The following is a 23,656-nucleotide window of genomic DNA, read 5'->3' as shown; positions in this document are numbered from 1 at the left end:
AGGATCCAGATGGAAAATAAAGGATTTTTCACTTCATTGTAAGAGGATGTAACAGTACAAAGATGTGGCACTTAATTCTAATCTGTTTTATCTTCACTCACTTTGGATTGGCAGGCTGCTGTGGTCTTGCTTTTGCATCTAAGTGTTTCACCAGCAGAGATCCTATTCAAACCCTTTCCACAACATAACCACAATGCTTCTGTTTTCCCAAATGGTCTATTACATTAGCTGAAGTCACTTAATATGCCATCTGATGTAAACACATTGTGCCTAGAACACACACACGCGTTCCTATATATATACACATATATATATATAATCTGCACAAGAAACCTGATCTTCACGTAGCATTTTCTATTTGTTTGTTTTTCACTGACTGAGAGTGAGGCATGGTAAAAAACAGGGAATTGTCACTTGTCACTGCTCTGTTGCAGTAATTTTGGAGCCAGCTAGCAGAGCTCAGGATCCCATCTGTGGTGAAATCAAAGCTGTATTACAGATTCCTAGGATAAACTTTTAATGGGGAAACAGTGGGAGAACAGCCTCTTCTGTACAGAGCTGGAGCTAAGACAGAAGAAGGTTGAGCAAGCAGAGGAGTATCTCTGTTCACAGTCTGAACCACCAAAGGGAGTTATTCCCTTCCCTTTGCATCCCTTCTGTTAACACCACCTCTTAATACCACTTCTCTGTCACTTTCCACCAAAAAAACCCCTCAAAGCTTTTGTCTGCTTTCAGTCTAGTGTTCGCCTCCATTTCTATACAGTTGTCATCTGTAATAGTGCCAGCTCTCATAATGCTATCACAAGCATGTACATTTTGAAGTTTGTCTCAAATGCTTGGCTGGAGCTGAGGCTCTGAGAGCAATTTTAGTTGTGCAAAATGAGAGTTTCTGGAAGATGGAAGCTCTTACGCCCTAGACCTAGTGCAATATGTGCTGTGCAAAGACCACATCCTTTCCAGAGTTCTGGTTGTCTGGAAATGATCAGGCTTTTTCTCTTTTACATAATCCCTTTGATTGAAAGGTGGGAATAAAGCAGTTTGGCAAAAATAAATGCAAAAGAAGATGAACATATTCTTACAGAAGACAGTCAAATGAGGGGATCTGTTTCCCATGGAGTGGGATGGAAGCTTCATCCATCTCATATCTGCTTCTGAAGATCTGTCATCAAGGCTAGGAAGCTGATGAAAGGTGCTGCCTGGTAAGTAGAAGTAGCCTGGAAGTGAACGTTCAAATGCCTGAGATGAACCCTGACCTGTTGTATCCCCTGGTGTGTCAACAGCCCACCTTTCTTTTCCGTCATGGGAAGGCCTTGACCTGGTGTGTCTTTGCCTAGCTAGTGTTGTCTGCAAACTAATTTCTGGCTTTCACGTTTTAAGTGAGGTATTATTACGAGGATGAGCTCATTTTGGCACATCCAGCTAGCATGCCTGTTTAAATCCAGTGTGCTTTGGCAACCGTACCTTAGCTACCAGTGCCAAAGAGGTGGTGGAAGGAATCATGAGTCACAGAAGGCCAGTGGTGGAGGAGGAGCAGCAGGTGCCAGGAGAAAGAAGAAATAATACCCAGAGAAACAATAGCATCAATGAGCTTTTGATGGCAGCACTTTGTGTTCAGCAATTAGTATAAGTACTGCCCAATTGGCATGGACAGGGATAAAGTCACACAGTGGGTGAGCTTCAAAAATAACCCTCTTTACGAATCAGACTCAGTTTCCCCCTCGTCTCTTCACCCATTACAGCTCCAGGAATTGCTCTCATGTGCAGATAGGTTCTCTTTTTTCCACAGGGCAGATTTGATTTGATTGTCTGCCCTTGAAGGATAATTATTAGAGCTGGCTTCCCCATCACAGTGAACCTGTAATTTCATAAGTAACACCTGTTGTGGCTTCATCATAGAAGAAGGAGAGATAGAAAATGGAGCTGGAAGACAGCAGGGGAGTCATTTGTATCAAACTAAGAAACCTGATGGAAAGATTCTGGACCAGATACTCAACTGCTAAAGAACAAGGGAGCTGCCAATGGACAGCACCGTTCCCAGCTATTTCTGTATCTTTTCCCTTCACTGAGGCCGTAGGTGTTATGATTTGTCCAAGCTGCAGACAATGACTCCAAAATGGTGTTCAAGTGTCATTCAGGAATGCTTGAATTTGTCCAAAGAGACGATTCTCCATCCTTGGCTTCTTTCATATTATCTAGCTATTTCTTCAGATGGGAAATTGAACTGGGCTAGATTTACTGAAACATGTGTTAATGTTAAGCTCTGTCCGGATAATCATGAAGTGGAAAAAATGAATGTCTAGCAAATGAATTCCTCCTGGATTCGCCCAGCTGGAAGGGGAATCTGCTCAAACACACCTTAAAGCAGTGGATTTTATTTTTCCTTTATTGTGCTGTTTTACCATATCTATTCCCCATCAGGGGACCAACATAATATAGGTACCGCAGATGTAGGAGGAGCATCTCTGAACTCTGGTCTGTCCAAGCCCAGGAGAGAAATATGAGCTCTGACACTCTCTGCATTGATACTTCTGTTCTTTGTGGATGTGTTCACAGTGGGCTTTGATATAAATAACATTATACCCCTCATGTAGTGACATTATAACCTTTGGAGTGGTATTAGCTGATGCAGAGGTCTCTTTTTTTCTTTGTTTCTTTCTTTCTTTCCTTTTGTTCATTTTTTTTTTTCTCTCTGCTCTCTGGACTGTACTACTCAAACCTGCATGGCTTCTGTTTTGAAGCTGCCTTGAGCCTGGCTGACTCAGCGATGTGTGGAGCTGAGTTGTGGTCATTAAAGCGATCTGCAAAAGATCATGCAGACCTATCTTTACTTCCCCTTTGATCTCGCATACACTGTGCACTCCATTTCTTGGTCATAATTTGAGCCTGTGTGTTCTTTTTATGCTGCCTAGGTAACTAAGGTATAATACAACTGCAGTTGTATGATGTGTTTGAAATCACCTTGACATGAGCTACTTTACTGCCTAAGAAGGGGATCAAAATACATAGCTAGTTGCCAGCCATAATGAATCCCAGTCTGTTCCTCAGGTATTCCTCTCAGCCTGATAGGCATTTCCTGACTTCCAAAGCAAATTCTGCTGGATCTCCCTAAGTATCTGTAAAATACGGTATTGCCATAGTAATGTGCAAAATTAGGACCAGAAGAGACTTTTAGGTCACTCGGTCCTATCCCCTGGTATCACAGGCAGCCATATCCTTTAATTCCTTTCATAAACTTATCAAGCTTTTTCATCCTGAAAGTAGTTTGGCCGTTCTGGGAGACCCAGGAGGGATTTGAAAGGGCAAAGTATATCCAGAGCACTTGATGATGCTGACGGTGCAGGCTTTAGGAGGCTGCCTTCTGTGTGCTGTTTGGGCAGCTCCCCTGTCTCAATGGCAGATGGAATTTTTGCTATTGGAAGCAACAAAGTTAGGATCAGGGCTTCAAAAAAAAAAAAAAAAAAAAAAAAAAAAAAAACTTTCCCAAAATGTCATATCATTCCTCTCTTCTCCCAAATGTGCAATATTGATAGAGACTTTTCCAATGGATGTTTGCATCCTGTTGATTTCCGGGGAGGTCTCTCTACCTTTAGCACCTCTGAAAGGCTGGCACCTCTGTCTTCCTCTTGGAAGGCAGAGATGATTGTACCATGGAGACTTCAGCATCTTCCTCCACTTTGCCCTGAAGCCACCTATGTGATACAAACCTGCTCTGTTGCTGCCTTTATGGCAGTGCTCATAAAGGGACTGCAGTTCACTTGATAGCCCCATCCAGATGGGACCTTTCACCAACATCCGATGCACTCTCCAAAAGATGATTTCCCCCGCCCCCACCCCCATCCTCCGTAGTTAAAACCTTTATTGACAATGAGCAGCAACAAGTCTTAGGAAAAAAAAAACAGGGGAATAAAAAGGCTCTGGAACAAGATGGAGAAACTGAGTTTTTGCATAGAGAAATTCTTTGAGTAGAGCAGTAAAGTGAAAGAAAGATAGAGGCGTTGACAGTGTTTACTAGTATTGCAATTGCACATTCTCAATATGAGCAAACTACTGTGGTCTGCTATTTATAGGAAATTCAGAGAACAAAATGTTGGAATTCTTCCTAATGTGCATTAAAAAAAACACCATCAGACTCTGGCTTGGCTGCAAGTTGAAGACAGTGCCATGACACATAACTGACTTCTTCAAAGTGCTTTAATTTTTCTTTCTGAGTTTTTCCATCCCTGGCACAGATGCTGATCCCTGATTTTGTGCTGCTCCACCTTTTGGTTAAATTTTACTCCAAATAAGGAGAGTGGAAATTTTACAGAGAACAGTTTTGATTGTAAATACCTGGTTTTTTACCTATGATGCTTGCAAGGACAGGGAAGGCTTATGTGGTATATGAGAATGAAGGAAGACACAGGTATCATTTCTCTATCGGCATCTATCTTCCATGCAGGAGATGCTGGGCTAGTCAAGCTTTAATATGCACACAAATTTGTGCTAAAGTCAGGCACACTCGTTAACAGAGATCCCACAAATTGTTCTATAAGTATGCGAGGTTTAGAGGGGTTAAAGGGAGGCTTTTAGCTATTCCCTCTCCTCTCCATGCCTACAGGAAAGGGCATATGTAAGAAGTCTGCAGCATCAGAACCCTGTGTTGAACTGCCAGTGGAGTTATGAATTTTGGCACCCTTTGCCTCCCTAGCTCACAAGATGACTGTAGTTCCTAGTTCTTTAAGTTTCATAATGAATCAGACCCCAGGAGCCTTAAAGCCTGGAACAACAAGCAAAAGGAGCCAGTCCTTTAATTTGCTGCCCTGTAATTTCCAAGCTGGAGTAGGGACTAGTTGAGCTCTGGTTTACCTGAGGGCAGCCTGAGGAATACTCTGCATGAAAATTTCCTGACTTGCAGGAAAATGCTCAGAAAGAAGTATTAGAGCAGCCCAAAAATGCAGGTGTTTCCATGACTGATTAGTTGAAGGCTGGTAACATCCACTCCCTTGGCAGACCGCTTATGATACCCTCTAACTTGGAAAGCTTTACTATTTAGATCTCCCTCTGGCAATGTCTGCCCTTATCAGTGAGACATGTATTTCTGAAGATCTGAGACTATCCAATAAGCTATTATGATTGAGCATATTTACAAATATGCTTTTGATATGGTTGCTTATGACAGGTGGTGTTACAAATATGCCCCTTTCCTCCCTCTGTCCTCTTCTTCCCACACACCACTGCTGTTGTCAAGTGTCAGGTGGTAGAACCCTATAAATATATTTAAGGTTTTCTTTTTTGGTTTTTGTTTTTTGCCTTTTTTTTTTCCTGCAAATGCAAAGACAACAAGTACTGGAACCTCTTCTGATAATTAGATCTTGGGAGCCAGCCCATCTGTTTTTGTTTTTATGCTACCCAAAAAACATCTATTTTAGCAACACTAACCACAAGCAAGGTCCAGAAGTCCTTCTCAGTAATTATGTACTTTAGGTCTTTAGAAAATACATTTAGTAGCCCATTGACCCTGGTGGAATTCCATTTTATAGAGGAGATCTTAGCTAGCAGTAATTGGCCAGCTGGAAATTTCCCTTGAGCAAGTTTAAAACAGATCTTCTTTATCTGCAATGGAAAAGAAGTTTGTCCTATTATCGTCCCAGACATAAAGATGTACTTTAGCCTCATGGAGAACTTTGAAAACATTCCCGTTAGAGAGAGCTCTGCTTATATACAGAAGGGCTCCACATGTTTAGTAATTATTACATAGAATGCATTTGCAGAAAAATGGGAATTGCGTGGCTTGGCAGTTCATCTATTTCTCAGCTAGATCTGCCATTTGCTGTCACATTTCTAGCCTCTTTGCAGCATTTCAATAAATAATTAAAATATCGGGTCTGATTCTCCACTCCATTACCAGCCTTTATAGTGGAACTTCATTTAGTATGGGGGGATCATAACAATGTATATACCTTGCCACCTGGAGGAGAGGGGAGAATTTAGGAAGGTTCTGACTGAAAAGTCAAGCATTGCTAAAGAAAATTCTGGCTGGGAATAATAATTTTTAATTTTGGGGCACAATAATGGTGAAGAGAGGAAAAAAGAGAAATCATTTCCTAATCAACTACAAGTCACCTCAAGGATAAAAGATAAAATCAGAAGTGAAACCAAGTAACTAATTTTCAGCATCAGGTTATAATGAAAAGACTATTCTTTTCCTCGGGTATTGTCACAATTAGTTTCTAGGGGATAATTAGAATCAAACGTGACTGATTTCAGGTAGAAAGGCAAGCAGCAGGGGCAGATGAACTTCTGAGCCACAAAGCACTTTTTTTTCTTTCCATTGTCATTAGGGATAATAATTAAAAAGAGACATAGTTGAGCCTCCCTGGAGGTATGATATTTCGGCAGAAGTGTCCCTAAAACTAACATTCTCCAAGTTTCCCATGAAGCCTCAGCAGCTATTTAACTTGCTGGCAACCAATTGTGTGTTTTCTCCGTTACCAGTAAGATTGCCCTGCCGCTGGTGACAGAAGTGCTCAAGGAAGCCTGCTGAAGACAGCGAACGCTTCTCTTGATCCACCATTTCACTCACGTCACTCTCATCAGAATACAACTTTTGATTTGCCTTGACTGAAGGGCGGGATGGAGGAGCAGGTCTGAATGCTGAGGACCTGTCCGCTTCAATTTTCTCACGCTGACTGGCAGATGTAACAAAACCTTTCAGTCACGACACGGTTGTCCATTAAAACTCTTATGGGAGGAGGGCTGTTCTGGCACTGCCTCAAGAATGAGTCTTCACCAGCCAATAAAATTCCAGCATATTTATCCAGGCTATCACCCATAGCAATCTAGCCCTGTATTGGCTTTCTGAGTTACATGAATTCATCTTCCCGATGACAGAGGTATTCATTTTCCCTATCTGAGAAAAAAATGACCTATGGGGTGTTTCCAAAAAAACCTCCTGCTGCCATTTAGTGATTGACCCTTGAAGTAGCATGTTATTGTTTCTGCTTCTCTGTAGGATGACTGAACACTACCCAAATAACTCATTGCTGATAAAAGACATTCAGTTGAAAATGCCGCTCCTGCTTCTATCTGGGAAAATGCGAATATTGACAAGATTACATGGCCATCATCTGAACAACAGCATGTGATGAATTATGTGACCCCTAGGCACCACAGCAAGCTGAACTCTGTACTCTGAGCTTCCCCAAATTATAGGTCTATAGACTTTTGGAATGTAAAGTCTGGCCTAATAACATAGGCACAATGGAGTAAAACAGGTGAGTAGGCAAATGATTAAAGGAGACCGTCTGTTTGAAATGGCATATTACAAAAATGAGATTCAAACATATCAGCCATTTTTTTTCTTAGATGACTTAAGGTGGCTGAAATTTTTTTTTTGGGAGCTGCAGCTGCATTTTGTTAGGACACAACATCTTGCTCTGAGTTTAATTTTTGTCCACTGCATTTTGCTTGTTCTAATCTTGTCCTGTCTTGTCATCATCTAGGTGTTAATAACATGGCCAAGAAGTTACACTCTGACGTTTTCCATGTGACATGAACTGTTTCAGCAATTTCCACTTTTTTATTAGTGCTTCTGAAATAATACATTTCACTTTGATTTTTTTCAGAAGAAAAACATCTTTTTTTTCTGTTGTTTTTCTCCACTCAGTGAAAAATGCTGAAATATTGTTATCTTGTCCTGATTCAGGGACTGAACGGATTCAAAAATCACCCCCATACATGCACACACACATACAACAAGACAGGAATTCAGTTGTTTTAATAGCACTGTTTCCTGTGTTTCTTGCTTTGAATGCACCCTCTTTCAGTGGTATAATTTTCAATAAAAGCTTGTAATACTGAAAGGAAAAGCTATGCATTAGCAGGCAGTGCGATGCAAGAAGAGAAGCTCTGTAGAGGGAAATGATGCAGAAGAGGTGGTGTAGACCCTACAGATGTTTCAGGGAGTTTTATTTTGGACCAGCTCTAATAGTGTCCCATGAACTGAAAGCCCATTAGTAGCTCTCCTGTGGCTTGGTTTTATCCTGAACAAGTCTAGTTCACATGCTCCAAGACTATGCAGCAATGCAAATCAAAATGCTTTAAGTGGGGCTGATCAGGAGAGTCACTCTACTAAAATGTCACTGCAGATGCAGTCTGAGACACCGCCTCCTAGGGACAGGCCACTAACTTTCCATTTGTGGATATTTATCCTTCCTTTATGTTCTACTGCCTTTTGAAACTTTCTTCATTGCCAGTGTTGATCTTCCAGTTATACAGAACTTGGCAGCAAAGGGTGTCTTACGGTGCTTTCCTGATGATATTGCATTTGTCATAAAGAATGAAAAAATCATTATTTATTGTTATTAATAGAAACCATTGACTGTGCAATGATAATTGCAATGTGAATTACTATGAAATAAGTGATATCCATTATTGTGATTGTTTAGGTGACTTTAACACAATAGGAGTTTTTGTTAAATAAATCTGAAGGCAGGTTTAGAGACTTTTATCTTACTATTTTTAATCTAAATGAGTGTAATTTCAAGATCTGAGAGACCAAGAATCATACCATTAGATTCCAGAAACATAAATTGTTTTGTCAAGTTATTAGTGGAACTGACGATTTGACAGTTTTTTTATAAATGCTGACATGACGTGTACGTACTTAAGTGGTTTTACTCTGCAGGAAGTCGATTAATTCAGACTCTTTTTAGCCCCACAAACTGTCAGCTTAGGGAGATGGCTTATTAAATTTACCTGAACATGAAATTAAAATGTGATTGATGTCTTTTTATTTGATGTATGTATAATTTTGTGGCAGTAGTGAGAGCTGCGTATTTTGAATGTTACGTACAATGAAAATTCAGTTGCAATTAAGCTAAATAGAGGATGAAGAAGCAGTTAATACAGTAGGTATTTCATGACTAGTTAGCTCTTGTAGTCTCAGATATGGTGATTAACCTGGGTGGGGAGGGAGGCTGACAACTCCAGATACAGAAATTGAATTGTCTTTAGGGAGAATAAAAGAGTGCTTCTCCTTGGAGGGCAGTTTCTGAAGACAGTGACCTTCTGCCAGTTCTTCAATGAAGGCTCTTATTATTTGCAAAACTGTTTTATGCTTTTATGACCCCAAATGTGTAACAGAAGCACAGCTTGATTGGAGCTTTCCAGATCCCTCTAATTTTATGGAGATATTAGCAATACTGGCCTGATAATGTCAGGAAGCAAGGCCAAAGACAGAGCAGTAAAGTTCAGCTCTGCTGAACTAAAACTTATGCTGCAGGTTCACTTCAGAATGAATCCTATTCTGATACTTAAACACACATCTCCTTCATTTCCTTGATGCTTGAGAAGAGATTGTAAGTCACTATTCAATTGTGTTGAAGACATTTACAAATTAAAGTCTTTTAGATAAGTCTTCTAGGAAAAAGATTTAAATTTCAATATAAAGGACAGAAATGAAGGAATTAATGACTTTCATAACTTCTTAAAATAGTTAATGTAAAAACTTCCTGTAATGCAATGTTCTGACTGAAAATTAATGTGCAGAAGTCCAAGAGAATTTAAAATGATAGTTCCCATAGCTACTGTAACTCATCTACCAATCCAGTTAGGCAGTCCTTGATAAAAGTGCATCTGGCCATGTCTAATTTTGAGTTTTGCAGATGGACCTGTTAACTTCTTCAGAGGTATGAAGTGAAGCTTTGGCCAACTGGGATATTAGCTGGCCACATTGTCATTAAGTAAGCATGATAGAGTCTCAGCTAAACGGTACAGTAAAGGTGAAATTTCATCAACACCAGGACACATTATTGCACAAAAAAGGCCTTATTCACAGCCTTGTGAAAGGAAAGCCTCTCATTGACTGCAGGGAGTTCAGGGAAGGATCCAGAAGAACAGCGGGGATTTGCATGCTGCAAATGGGCACATGCTGTGAAGATCTCTTCTAGTCTGTCTTCTGCAAGCCATAAGCATCCCTTCTTTTGGGCAGGCTGATAACACAAGAATGAATAAACACCAGGTAACATTTCCCTGCTTGTGAATTTCAGAGAAAACTACTATTCAAAGCCTAAATAGCTGCAGCAGTACAGCAAAAAATTAACCCTGGGCTTGTGTGTATGTTTTCAGCAAAGGCATCTTCTGAGCCACTGGAGACAAAATAAATCTTACTACCCTGATGACAGTCTCTGAAAGCGAAATTTGGTGATCTAGATGGTTCAGGGAAAACGGAATCTTGTATTTTTTGACAGCATAATTATTATGCTCTGTCAGATTTATATAGCTTTTTCATAAGAAACACTTAATACTTCATACGGATATTACTTTTCCCATCAAATATCACTTTAGAAAAAGTTAATAATTTAGGAACTTTTATATTAAAAAATGGCTAATTCAACTGATGCGTGTGATACCATCACCAGACATTGCATGAAGGGCACTAAAACTTTTCCCCTTAAGCTTTGGAGTAGATCTGTTGTTTATGCCAAATTGCTCCAAGCCTGAAGACGCTAGATTTCAAGTAGTAGTTTAAGGCTACAATGCAGGAGATATGTGGTTAGTCCCTTCCATATTGTTCTGTACCGAGACTGATGGCCAGCTTACTCTCAGATTCCTTTGCCCTGCTCTATCTTTTATTTCATTTAAAAAAAATATTCTGTTTATCCTTCTACTCAAGTTCTGATTTTCAGGTTTATCTGAATTTCATTGGCACAAAAAAATCAGCTGTAAGTTATATTGCGCTGTCAATATATCTTACTGGGAGAAATAGTAAAATCAGCCTCTGATATAGTTCATAAAAACTGAGAAGAAGTGTGATCTTTGCTGTGAATGCAACAGAATTTCTCTAAGTGTTTCTCCTGATTTAGAAGCAACAAATAATACAGGACACATTGCATAAAAAGGAAGACTTGATCTTTGGAAAAAGAAAAAAAAAACCTTACAGATGTGATTAATTCAAATAGTTTTTCATTCATAAATGTATGCTGGACAGGAGTCTGGATGGGGCTTATTAATTAGAGACAAATACATTTGTATGTGTTAATAGATATACACAAAAACATGTGCGCGCACGCACACAATTATTTACTTAAGTGTAACTGTATGTGTGTGTAATGTGTGTGTACATGAGCATCTTTTCCCCTAATTTACCAGTCACCCTGAAGAGAGCAAAGTGCAGTGAAAATTGGATGTTATGAGATGAGATTTGGGGGGAATAAATATACAACGAGTAATGTTTTAGGACATTACTTAGGCTCAAATCTCAGTCTGTGAAGTCAGAGGGAAATCTGGAGAAGGCTGAGTAAATAAAAGATTGTTTCTGAAGTGCCTTCCACAGGAGTTTAAATATTTCATCCTTGACATTGCAAATGCTCTTACTCCATCAGGGACACCATTGCCAAGTTAGCCTCATTGATTCTCAAGGAAAAGCACTATAACACCGCTTCATTTTTCATTAATCTATGGAAGAGTACAACAGACCCACTGCAGCACATTAAGTGGAATTAAGGGATGCGTGTAGCATCTTTCTAAAGCAGTTCCTAAGACACCCATCAGTCTGTGTCTTCTGCTTCGCAGAGGAGATGATAGATGAATGCAATACAAAAACTGTACAGTTGTCTAGCTCAGACTGAATGCCACCAATAGCAGAAGGGACAAGCTTGATTAGGCTAGTGGTGGTGTCAGGGAGTTGCTGTTAATTGTTGTTGCTGTTGAAAATCTAAGTGCTTTGTATGACAGGCTCATTTTTCTGCACATTTGTCTCTGAATCTCAGGAAGAGGCAATTTAAATCATAGGTCACACAAAATGTAAGGACAAACAGCAAAGGGAATTAGAGGCTTTTGTTAGACAGGACTTCCTTCCAGGGGCTTTTGAAGGTGCTTCCCTTCATTTATGAGATAGGGAATTTAGGCACTTGCTTTCACAGGATTACCTCACTTGGTACTTAAAATTATGTATGACTTGAATCTTGTTGTACATTTTTAGGATTCATCAGCTGATGAAGTACGATGAAGTATGATACCTAAATTTCTAGAGGTATGAATCATCTCTTCAGAGATAGCTCCCTTTCTTTGAAAATAGAGAAAAACTTAGGATAAGGATCTTGTCCAACTCACATAGAAACCTATGGTAGGTGACGCAACTTTCCCACTTTTCTCCTGTCTTCTGTTAGCCCAGAAAGCAGCATGGAAAATTTGGTAGTGGTTAAACTTTGGTAGCTGCCAATGTAAGTATGTAAGTATAGATCTATATTCTTTTGAAAATCAGGTCCCAGATGAAGTGGAAACTGAGGGAAGAGATCTTGTCAGCTCACAGCTGCAGCATTTGAACTGCTGTTACAGCTCTACCTGCAGCTGACTGTGTGCACGCGGGCTGGTGTACACATGTGTACGCATGTGTACGGGATGATAGGTAAGCCTGCCTTCAGAAGCCACTCAGCTGTGTCCATGGCATAGCAGCCACCACTGCTTTGTGCCCTTCAAGGCCCAGACACATGCTGGATCTTTCAGCGTATTGCACTACATTTCTGATTGGATTGTTTCATTCCAATTCAAAAGATGACCGTAGCTGTGTACACTGAGAAGCATCTGGGTAAACATAACATGCAACTTGTTAGAGAAAATTGTTTGTCAGTGAGGGGTGTTGAGGGAGATGGCATTGACCTTGATATCTCTTTAAAGAGATGGAGGTCATTGAAGATATAACTTAGCTTCAGATACCAACAGCAAAAAAGGATACATTCTTCCAGAGCTGTGAAACACATTTACCAAGAGACTAAGCAGTGTGTCCATCTATGCAAGACATGGTCTAATGAGTTCCTTAAGGATATTTGCCTTGCACAGAAAATGTTCGGTTCCCCTGATCTTCCAGGATCAAGGAAAACGACTGTCAGCAACGTTGGGGAAAGCTGCTAAGTGGATCGAGACCATCGTTCTACCTTCTGCCTTGGTTGGGCAGAAAATGGCTATTAAGAAGAGTCAGAGAGGCAAGTGCTGACACCAGGAAACCCTCTTTGTGGCTAAATTCTACCTTGGAATACATCTTTGAAGGGTGGTGTATTGCTTTGGCAGGCCAAAGGTTAAATCCAAATCACTGCTAATGAACACATTTCTATAAATACACAATAATCATTGCTACTCTAGCAATTCTTTTAATATTCTGTTACGATTAATTAAAATGCTGGTCTAACATGCTTGTTATATATCCGCTCTAGATCTTTAATTTCTCTACTTTGTGTCTGGTTTTGGATCACATGTGATGCACAGATGAGGCAAAAGAAATGAAGAAATGCTGTTATTACCACTTCTGATGAAAATCAATAGTTTTCCCCTTTCCTCCCTACACAGCCAAGTATACAAAGATTTCAAATGTGGTTGAGGAAAGCTGGGCACCTTTACAGGTTACTCCATAGGTACAATGCCTAACACAGAGAAAGCATATGTTGTGCTGAAAAAGAAGAGATCCACCTGAGCTTAGCTGAATCATTGGCATTTTTTGGTAAAGGAGCAAGAGTTTCTGCATCCAGTGGTACCCATGTATATGATGGATCCAGCACGCCACTTGTCATCCAGCCTGACTGCCCAGGTATGCATTTACAGAGAGGAAGGAAGGATAGAAGAAGTAATAAGCAACATTCAAAGTGGACACTTACATTCAAAGGATGAGCATTTCTGGAAATGAAGGTTATAGTATATCTGCTTGCTATCACTTTTTATTGGAAGGCAAAGCAAATGCTTAGCTAGCATCTATTTGCACCAGTGCAAATAGAAGGGAAATACTTATAACATCAAGGAGAGGAAGAATAAGCAAGCTTTTGAAACCTTGCAGTAAAATCCTTTCCTTTTTTTCTTCAGTTTCCCTGGTGCAACATTTCTATATTCATAATACAGTCTTTCTTATATTCTCATATTTTATTATGATTGTCTATATTATAAATCTACAGGGGGTCATCTTAATGGTTGGGCTAAACTTGAACTGGATTCATACTAATACAAAAGGTGAGTTAGCCCTTTTTCTTATCTTCATCCAGCATCTGAACGAATGAAATACGCTGTTGTATTTCAACACATTGCACCATTATCTTGATAAAACACAGACTTTGGTTGTGGGGATTTGCTTACGCTTTGCCTTCGAGTGACGGAGCAGACTCAATGTCGTTATACTTTTGTCACAAAAACAACCACAGCTGCATTTGGACTGATACCACAAACTTACAGAAGAGTTCTTGTCTGCCATATATTGAATCTGTAGCCAGAAGTCTTCACTGCTTTGTCACTGCAGAGCACCATGTTGCACAGATATTCCCAATTAAATATAAGTGGATATTGGATAGTTTTCTCCTGAAATATGCTAATGGTTCCTAGCATATGATTCTTTGATAAGGCTTCTATAAGACTGTCCATTAACCGGGTTTGTGTACTTTGAGATTGTTTCCTTAGACCAAAGTAGCTATAACAGGCAGTTGCAGGCTGATAAAGCACTTTGGTCTGGGGCTTGTTTTCCCATGATTGCAAAGTTATCAGTTTGCTGCATCTATGGAGATGAGCTGAGATGCAGTAACAGTCCACATGGATGCTCTCAGCACAGCCCAACTGCAAAGTAAGACAGGCTGAGCTCAATCACAGTAAACCCATTTTGCCTTATAATTGGGGTGAGCTAGAAGTTAGCATGCCAATTACTGTGTGTCAGCTGAAGGTGGTAACATAACATGCGATAGTTTGGCCACTTGCAAAAGTGTGAACAGATTCTGTGGCTGCCCTTTAAATACGGCCCCCGGCAAGCTGACGCAACACCATAATGGAAGGGAGGGAGGGTATGTTCTGATACTAGTCTAACCTATGTTTGGTTGAAGAACCAGAGGGTGGTGTGAAATCATCAAATAAGTAACCATGCATAGCTACTCATTTTCTCTTTTTGATTTTCTCCTTTCTTTCCCCCCTCTGGTTCAATGGCTTCTCTGAATCTGCTTAGGGACAGTGTGAGTTCATGGCAACAGGGAACATGCCAGACCAAAAGAAAACATGAAGTGCTGCTGAGATCAGTGCAGAGCTCCCCAGGTTTTTATTAACTAAATAAATGACTTCCATGCCAGCAGCCACAAGGTAAATTCTCAAGTCAGAGAGAACACCAAACTACAAAACCAGGAATGAATTATCAAAAATTTGCAGCAGGCAGAGAAAAAAAATGAATTCTAGATTAACCCCAGTGGCAACTAGTTCAGAAAGCAGCTTAATATAGGTAACAGCCCAATGAAAAGATACAGCAATGAAAAAAAGTACCTTTCAGAAGAGAAGATGAGAAAAGCAGCATACTGAAAAGGGAAGACACTTGGGACTCTAACTGAAGGAGAAAAATAAAGTAAAAAAATAAAAAGCCATCCTGTGTTCAGGTACATTTCAGCATACCATAAGGATTGTAAGTAGTCTTGTAAGAGAAATGTAGTATAAATCAAAGAAGATATTGTTATTGCTAGGAGGCCTGGGGAATGAAGGCCTTGCTCACAGCAGAGCGTTCAGGTTTGGTCACTAAACTTGAGAAAACATGTAATTGCTGTTGAAGGGAAAGCAGTGCTGAGCAATCACAGATTAGTCCTGATTTCCAAGATTCAATCAGAGAAAAAAAGAGTGAGAAAGGTCAGACTTATTTCTCCTTGCTACAGATAAGAAAGAGCTCCATGGGGACCTCCATGTTTCTGGTAGAATCACCAAAGAAGCCTGAGAAAATGTGATCCAGTTATACTATTTAAATAACCTGAAAGTGGGAATGTTTGGCCCAGTGTGTGGAGGAAGGGAATTTCAAGTGAAAGCCATGAGTCTCAGAATAAAAGTGGTAAGAAGAGAAAACGAGTTTTTGACTGGAAAGGTTAGAATGAGAAAGAGATCCATGGAGCTCAGGACAAAAAATGAACAGAATAAGTCTCTCTTAATCTATTAGACTCTTCCTTAGTGTACGTAACACTAAGACATCACTGACCAGAAGGTGACCCACCTGGCAGCACAAGCTGATGGTGCTTCCTTGCACCTCTCCATTCACTTTTGACCTACATAAATTCTGTTATTCTAATGCTGAATGGTTTTTTTCATGGTGTAGGATTCTGGGAAACAAGATCAACTCCACATGGCTCAACAGCTCTTCCTCTGCACTTAGTATTTCTGTTGCATTAGTTCCTAAATGCTACAATCTGGAGTTGGGTCTCCACAGTACCAGGTGCTGTATAGGGCAAAAAAGGATTTTTCCCTTTCCTAAAGGTTTTGTGAACCACAAAATCAGAGGGTTATTCTCAAAAGGAATTTGTTCCTTTATACCAAAGGTTTTTGGTCAGGAAGTTAGGCTGAAAGTTTTGTAAGTCTGGACCATCATCTACTGATTCTAAGACTGGAAACACTATAAAAACATTATAGAAATACAGTGTAGCTGCAGTAAGTAAAAGCAGTAAAAGTAAAGTGGCTGCTAAATGCAGAGATACCGTGTCTGTCTCAGAATCTGCAAATTGTTAAAAGCTGGGAGCATATAAAAACAGAATACTGTTCTTACATTCTCTTCTGTTATGGAGACAGACTTGTTATTGAAAGCACAATACCGTACAAGATGAACCTTTGCTCCAAACCAGTCCAGATGTTCTTGTGCTATGCATGCTGTATGCAAAGAAACTTTCTGATAATTTTGAGCTCTCCACTGTGGTGAGTTTGGGTTCTCAGGTTTTCCACAGTCCTTATCCTGCCAAAAATCAACAGATGATGCTAAGTTTAGAGCCACTTATATCATTTCCCTGTTTACACTGTTAAAGAAACAGGCACACTGTAAGTGGTCTCATTGTATGTTGCTTTAACATAAACTGTATGAGCTTTGTAAACACTTCAGAGGAAAGCAATCTCTTATATAAATAAGAAGAAAGAAATTTGGTGCAGGTTTCAGTAAGGTTCTGTAAAAGTTCATGATAATTTATCTGCTTCAAGACAATGAGGATTGCATTTGTGCTGTTTTTGGTGCAAAAAGATAAGGTATTCTGAAAAGAAAGGAAAGATGGGTGGGATCTGGTAATGCATGTGAAGAAGCTAATTTTCATTAAGCTAATTTTAACTTTAGGAGGCTAGTTAATGGAAAGAAGCTTTTCCCTAATGTTATTCTGTGCTGTGAAATGCTGTGTGGATGAACTTCCTGTTCTTCATTAATCGACAAGGTAGAGTAAGGAGCTATAATCCTACTCTAAAGTTAGTTCACAGTTCTCTCTCTGCCTTGCATGACATATTCTTCAGTGTGTGTGCAGTGCTCAGAGTGACAGGGCATGAAAGTGGTGGGCCCTTTGGGACCCAGCCAAAAATCAAACCCTGTAACAGATACCCTGTCTTTGATAACTTCTCTTGGGAAGTGGCTGAGAAAGCATCAGAGAGGGGGATTGCTACCACCATGGTATGGGGTCTCATCCAGAACTGAAATCTAACTAAAATGTTGAAAGACAAAAGCTGAGATTTGAACTGATCTAGACCTAGCACTTCTGCTGGGGCTCATCGCTGTTCTGATCTCCATACGAGCCTAGGTTTGACTGAAACCATCCTCACATGCTTTGCACAGGGCCTGGCTGCACACATGCATCACTTCATGAATTTTGCATTTGGAAGGAACTGTGATAAGTTTTGCACTTTTAACCAGTTGATTCTAGTGAATATTTACAAACCGAACTACCAATATTAGTTTCAGCTAGAAGAGGGGTTTATTCTGAAAATTTTGGTTTGAACACGCAGGGAGATAATGAATAACCAAACTGCAATTCAAATGTGAACCTTCTCAAAGTTTTGCAATGAGTTTCTTGGTGTATGCAAATTCCATATCCACCTCAATGCTTCCTGAAAATCAGGACATGTTTTATGGTGAAAACTTAAAGATATCAATGTTTTATTTCACACATAACAGTTCATACGTGTGGAAGTAACCTCATTTCTAAATGCTCCTGGTGACCATTTCCACAAGAGAATAGCATTTTTTTCTTTTTTCTTTTTTTTTTTGTGGGTATCTATAATTTTGAATGAGTGAAGAGGGAGTGGAGGATGGAAATGAGATCTGAAGGGAGCTATGAGGGCGTAATGGGACCAGTGGAAAGTGGCTGGTATCGTCTGTTGTTGTTCCAAGCAGCAATAGCATAAGTGACTTGTGTTTCTTCTGAAAAAGTTCCTTTCATCCGACCTGTTGGCCGTATGGGTAAAAGCCATGGTTTTCAGCATGCCCACACCTACTCTCTGGCCAACAGTCTGTCCTGGCCTAAGCACTGCTGTTTATTGTGCCATAGCAATTTTTTCTTCTAAGGAACCACAAAGGAATTTTTGTCTGCAAGGTGGGCTTTAGGAAAAATCTGAGAAAAATGAACATATGCATCAGTCTATTTTGAGCCAGTGGGTTTCTTTAGCCTTCCTCGCTGCTCTTGCAGGGGATTGAGAAAGGAATTGTGCTGGATTTTTGGCCATCTGGATCAACTGATAGTATTCTGAAAAGTGTCTGTGCGAAGACTTGATATACACTGGACTGGCCACACTCTGAGTTAGGAGCAATCAAAAATGGGTCCTCTCCTAGAATCCATCTTGGATTCTGCATTAAATCAATACACATCAGTGATTCAGTGCAGTGTTTAGGTGGGAATTTGCCTTGTGTCTACAGCTGGAGTCTTGTTGTAAGCACCTGACTGCAGTGCTGGTGCTCTAGGAGTATTTTCTTTCTGGTGGAACCAAGGTTGGAGGCCCACACTCGAGCACTGCTTGCCATGTGGGTGCTGGCCCTCCATCCCTTAGCTCTCTGCATATGCACAGTGCACATCTGGAATTAGCGACTGGCAGAAACTTCACTGCCAATAAACACACAGTGTGGGTATATGACCTGGAACCATAATGGATTTCAACAAAATTAAGTCTGGTCCTTTCTTCTCTCCGTTGCACCAGGTAGGAACGTAGATATATCCCCTGAGACCAGAGCATTCTGGAAGGGGTGTGCAGTCATTCATGTGGCACAGAGACAACACCAAGATTTCTAATTGTGTATCTAAGGAATGAATCTGAAGGCCTGATGCAAATGTTATTGAAGCACCAGGGGAAAAGCATTTAAAAAACTTATAATAAAAAAATTTGGTTAGTTTTTGCTGTTAAGGTTTGGATCTTGACTTAATTTAGTGGTGGCACTCTTCTTCTAATCCTCAAACAATCCTTTTCACGGCTGATATTCTTGGCCTGTTCCTTTCACTCCAGAGAAAGAGTTTATTCCCATTCACAAGGGAAAAAATTGCCATCTACAGATAGTGATATTTTAGAATTGTCATCCATTGGTGTAATGTTTTCAGGTGAGTTGTCCTTACAGTATGATGATGTCCTGGCAGCCTTAGAAGCATTGTAGTTCTAAGTTTGGAACTGACTTTCTGTGGTGCACAACAATAAATCACACCACTCTTTCTATTCTTCAAGTCAGTGGAAGATGATGTTTAATATTCTATTCATGAATATTCAAAAGTAGCAAGGACTGAAAAAGTCAAAAAAGAATCCAAAAGCTGATTATTCTTGGAACATGATCAACACAGCTTAATATAGAGATTTGGGCCCAGCAGAACCTTAGCTGTAATGCTGTTAGCTTGCATCAAAAGCTGTGGAAATGAGGAAAGATTTACAGGATGAAAAGTGGCTAATGAAGCTTCTTCAGCTGATGCCCATTTCCAGAGTCTGAGTCTACTAATTTGCTCCTTGGCTTTCTTCAACTGGCCCCAGTTGTGTCTTGGAGTATCATTTCTTCTTGTCTCCAGCACAGATAGTACTTCTTTTTTAAGAGAAAGAGGAGTATAGTGTCAGTCTTAAACTTTGTAGTAAGCTGTCTGAATTTGTTCTCTGCTCTGTAGAATTGTACATAGAGGCAAGGTTTGGAAGGCCCTGGAAAGTGAGTAGACTGGATCACTCATTGTTCTCTTAAGCATAGATGCAAGCTGCAGGTGTCTGAATCCAGCAAAAAAATGTGCTCATGTGTGCTCTAAATACAACTCTTAGTGGCTATAAAATGTTAATGTACCATACCAAGGAAGTATGGAATAATATATGAAATGGAGTAACTCTTTGGTGACTCTCTGTGCTTCAAGTAGTGTTTTTTATAAGGTTGCATGAAATTCATTGTGGGATTGTGAATATATTTGTTGCTGTTAGAAGTAATTATTCTGCTCAGACTGTGTATGAACTTGGTTTTCTTTCTTTCTTTTTTCTTTTCCAGTACAAAAGGAATACTGCCTATCTGCATTATTTATGGTAAAATCAGTCCCTGTTTGCTCCAGCAGTGGGGAGGTAGGTGGATACTTTAGATACACCTGAATCTTCCTCTCGGACAGACAGTTATCAGCAGGGCTTTTGAAGGTGGGTAGCAGAACATTGTTTTCTAGCTAGTGGAGAAAATCTTCATAAAGTTCCCTGGATCAACTGCTAATGATTTTCTGGGGGCTGCACATCAGTGTGTCTCTTTGGCATTTGATAACCCGCTTGTAGCACAGCCAACAGATTGGCACAACTTACCTGGAGAAGAGGAAAGAAGATGTGCCTCATACCCACTCCCAGCATTGTCACTTTATGTGGATTTTCATACTAAAAAACATCAGGATACTTTTGTTAGGAGAAAAGTCATGTTTGTCAGAGTCTTAATGACAGTCTGTAGGCTGATGTGACTGCATCGTAAGATCATAGCAACATGTGGGTTGTGGTTATCGGATTCATAAAGAGAAGAAAATCAAAATCCATTCTGGAGGCACCCCTCTGGACCTCTTTTGCTCTGGTTACACTGCAGACTAGTGTGCCCTTCACAACAAGGGAAAACACTTTTCTAGGTTGTTAACTAACATTATGAACATATTTTGCTTTTGTGGAATGTGAGGGTTTTGATTGCTGTTTCTCCCTTATGCGCAAACAAGACTGAGATGGAAAAAAATCCCATTGTAATAAAACAGGTTTATTAAAGTGGGGCCATTTGCTTACAGACTAATGCTTAAATTAGAGAAGGCCTTTGTTCCCTCAGATGAACTGGTTCTGACACATACTTTTTATTAATACTTAGCACCTACATGATCCCCTCTTGCAGGGCTGTAAGGAGAGAATCCCACCTCCCCCAAAAAAGAAAGAGGAAAGAAAGCGTTTACAGTGAAAGTAACTGTGGCTTGCACGCTAACCTATTGTACTGGAAGGGGGGCTTTCACAGTAGAAGAATCAATTAATGAAAGACCATCTTTGATTACCTGCCCACAGTATATTCTTTGCAACCCTATGTCCTAGGACATCCTAATGTTGTTGAGATGTTTCGTGTGGGTGTATTGCAATAGTTAGCATATATAGCCCCAACTAGCAAAATAAGAGAATCCTGCAAGCTGCCTGCTGAAACACCTGGGAACAGGAGCCTTGGGATTGTTGCCTCTTGCAAGTTTTGGCTGATAAATAATAGGGAGACCATGCGGCCTAATGGTCTCCTAGGTACTGGGTGACCATCTCCTTTCCCTTGCTAGTCCTGCCACTTGTACATGATCATGAGCAAATCTCTCTGTATCTCTGTGTGGGTGGGGTTTTTGTGGTGGTGGTGGTGTTTGTCTTTTTTGTGCACCCTTTGTTTCCCTGGTCTCTTCTGTCTGCTAAATTCTCTTCAGACTGGAATCGAAGTTTCATATAGCCCTTTTCTAAACTTATTTTATGCCAAAGTCTTGTCAGGTGTTTAACTAGAAAATGATGGATTTGTTCTTGATTTGAAAAATCTTTGCATGATGGAAGCTTTGGCCTTGTGTTATGAGTGCTACCCTATGACAGACAGCTTGCCATTTGGATGTGTTTGGAGAAAAGATGTGGGATTTATAAGACCACTTGTTTCTTTATAACCCAGCAAATCAGCATCTGGAATGGGGTGCCCAGATGACAATTAAGGTGGCCTGGGTCCAAAGGTGACCTGTGTCAATCCTGTGGCTTTCTGCCCCTAAAAGTCGATCAAAGTTAGAGGCAACTGTCCTATATGCTTTATGGGCAAAGGTGTATGTTGGAGGTGGACAATGTGGGTCAGCACCTTTGTCCTCTCTGTGCTTGGAGAATACCCTGCAACAATGCCACCTTACTGCCTTTCAGAGAAATTTAGCCTGTAGTTTCCCTTTCCCCTCCCTTTCCTGCAACAGCTGTATTCTCCTCTCCTTCAATCTTAGCTGCATTTCATTTCTCCAGATAGCTAAGTGCTTTGGGAAATGTACGTCTGAGCCAATGAAGGTTAACAGGATCAGATTCTTATTTGGTGTCAGCCAGCTTTGCTCCATTGACATCAATGGAACAGCACCAATTTAGGTATATCCTATTGTATTCCTCCAGGGGACTAGCATCAGTAATGGGTTTGTGCTCGTTAAATGGTGTCTTCCTGACTCTGCCTCTCTCTGCTCCTGTAGGACCACATCAGTTTAAAAGTTCAGTGCCTGTAAAATATCATGTGTAGGGCGGCTGCTCATTGAATGGAAAATTATCTGGTTTGTTACAGGAATGCATATGTAAATCACATTTGGGAAACACTGTGTTAAAACTTAGTGTTACCAAATCGTCAATATTCTGAATTGGAAACATTGGAAATGTTGTTAACTGAGAAACTGTTATTTTTTGGCATTTTATAAGAAACTCTTAAAGACATCAAGAGGAGGGAAGGAGTGGTTGTTGAACTTGATAACAATGAGACTTTTTAGCACTGGGACATTTTTGGTAAGGGTGGTTGGTTCTTTGCCATTACAGGAGAAATTCAGGCTTTATCTGTATAGGCTTTACTAATAGCCAGGACAGACTGTTCCTCCCTTGGGGAACTTGGGCTCTGGATAATCATGGTGGGAGATGATGGTATTTAGTGTGGGACAGACTGGAGATGAGACCTCACAAAAGAAGTATAAAACAAAGGCCAGACTGGTTTGCTACCATCATTTCATCCTGAGTTGCTCAGTGGCCTTTTCTGGCTCACCTGTTGTAGGAATATGTTTTCCCTTGAAGCCTCTTGCAGATAATCCCCCCACTGTTGATACCTTCGCCCCCGCCCCTCCTTTTGTGTCATGGAGAAAGCTCAGTTTCCCCTCACAGCTCTGTTAAAATTGAAGTGTCCTTGTCTAAGAGAAGGTAGTGGGATAATCACCAATTCAATCAGCGTTGCTGCCTGATGAAGATAGAATTGAAGTAGAAGTTCGGTGGTGGCAGAGGTGGGCCAAATTCAATGTACTGAATATCTTGAACTTAGTTTAGCAATCACATTTGCTTCTCCTGTCTTTACTCCACCCTTTTACATTTCTGAGCACACTTTTTCCAGACCTGCAAAAGGAAAGGAGTCTGACCATAGATAAGAGATGAGATGACATAGATGAGAGCACTCTCCCAAGAGTCAGTCTGAATTGTGCTGAGTGACCTGCTTCTCTCTTGTACATGTGCATCATGTCTGTGCATCATCCTTACATAGCAGGATAATTCTGGGTTTTGAATTAGGTAAACTGTTTGTTTTGCTATTTTAAATATTTGATGCTGTAGTAGTACATATTCCATTTGTATTCCTTTGCATTCCTGGGTTTCTGTGGCATCTAGGTTTGTTTTTAGTTTGGGGGAGGGGGAATGTGTGTGTGTGTGTGTGTGTTTTAATTATGACTTCTTCTCTGTGCTCTTCTGTCTGTCATGATTTCTCAATTAT

Source organism: Dromaius novaehollandiae, chromosome 6, assembly GCF_036370855.1.
Source record: "Dromaius novaehollandiae isolate bDroNov1 chromosome 6, bDroNov1.hap1, whole genome shotgun sequence".
Taxonomy (NCBI): domain Eukaryota; kingdom Metazoa; phylum Chordata; class Aves; order Casuariiformes; family Dromaiidae; genus Dromaius; species Dromaius novaehollandiae.
This window is presented reverse-complemented; position numbering follows the sequence as displayed.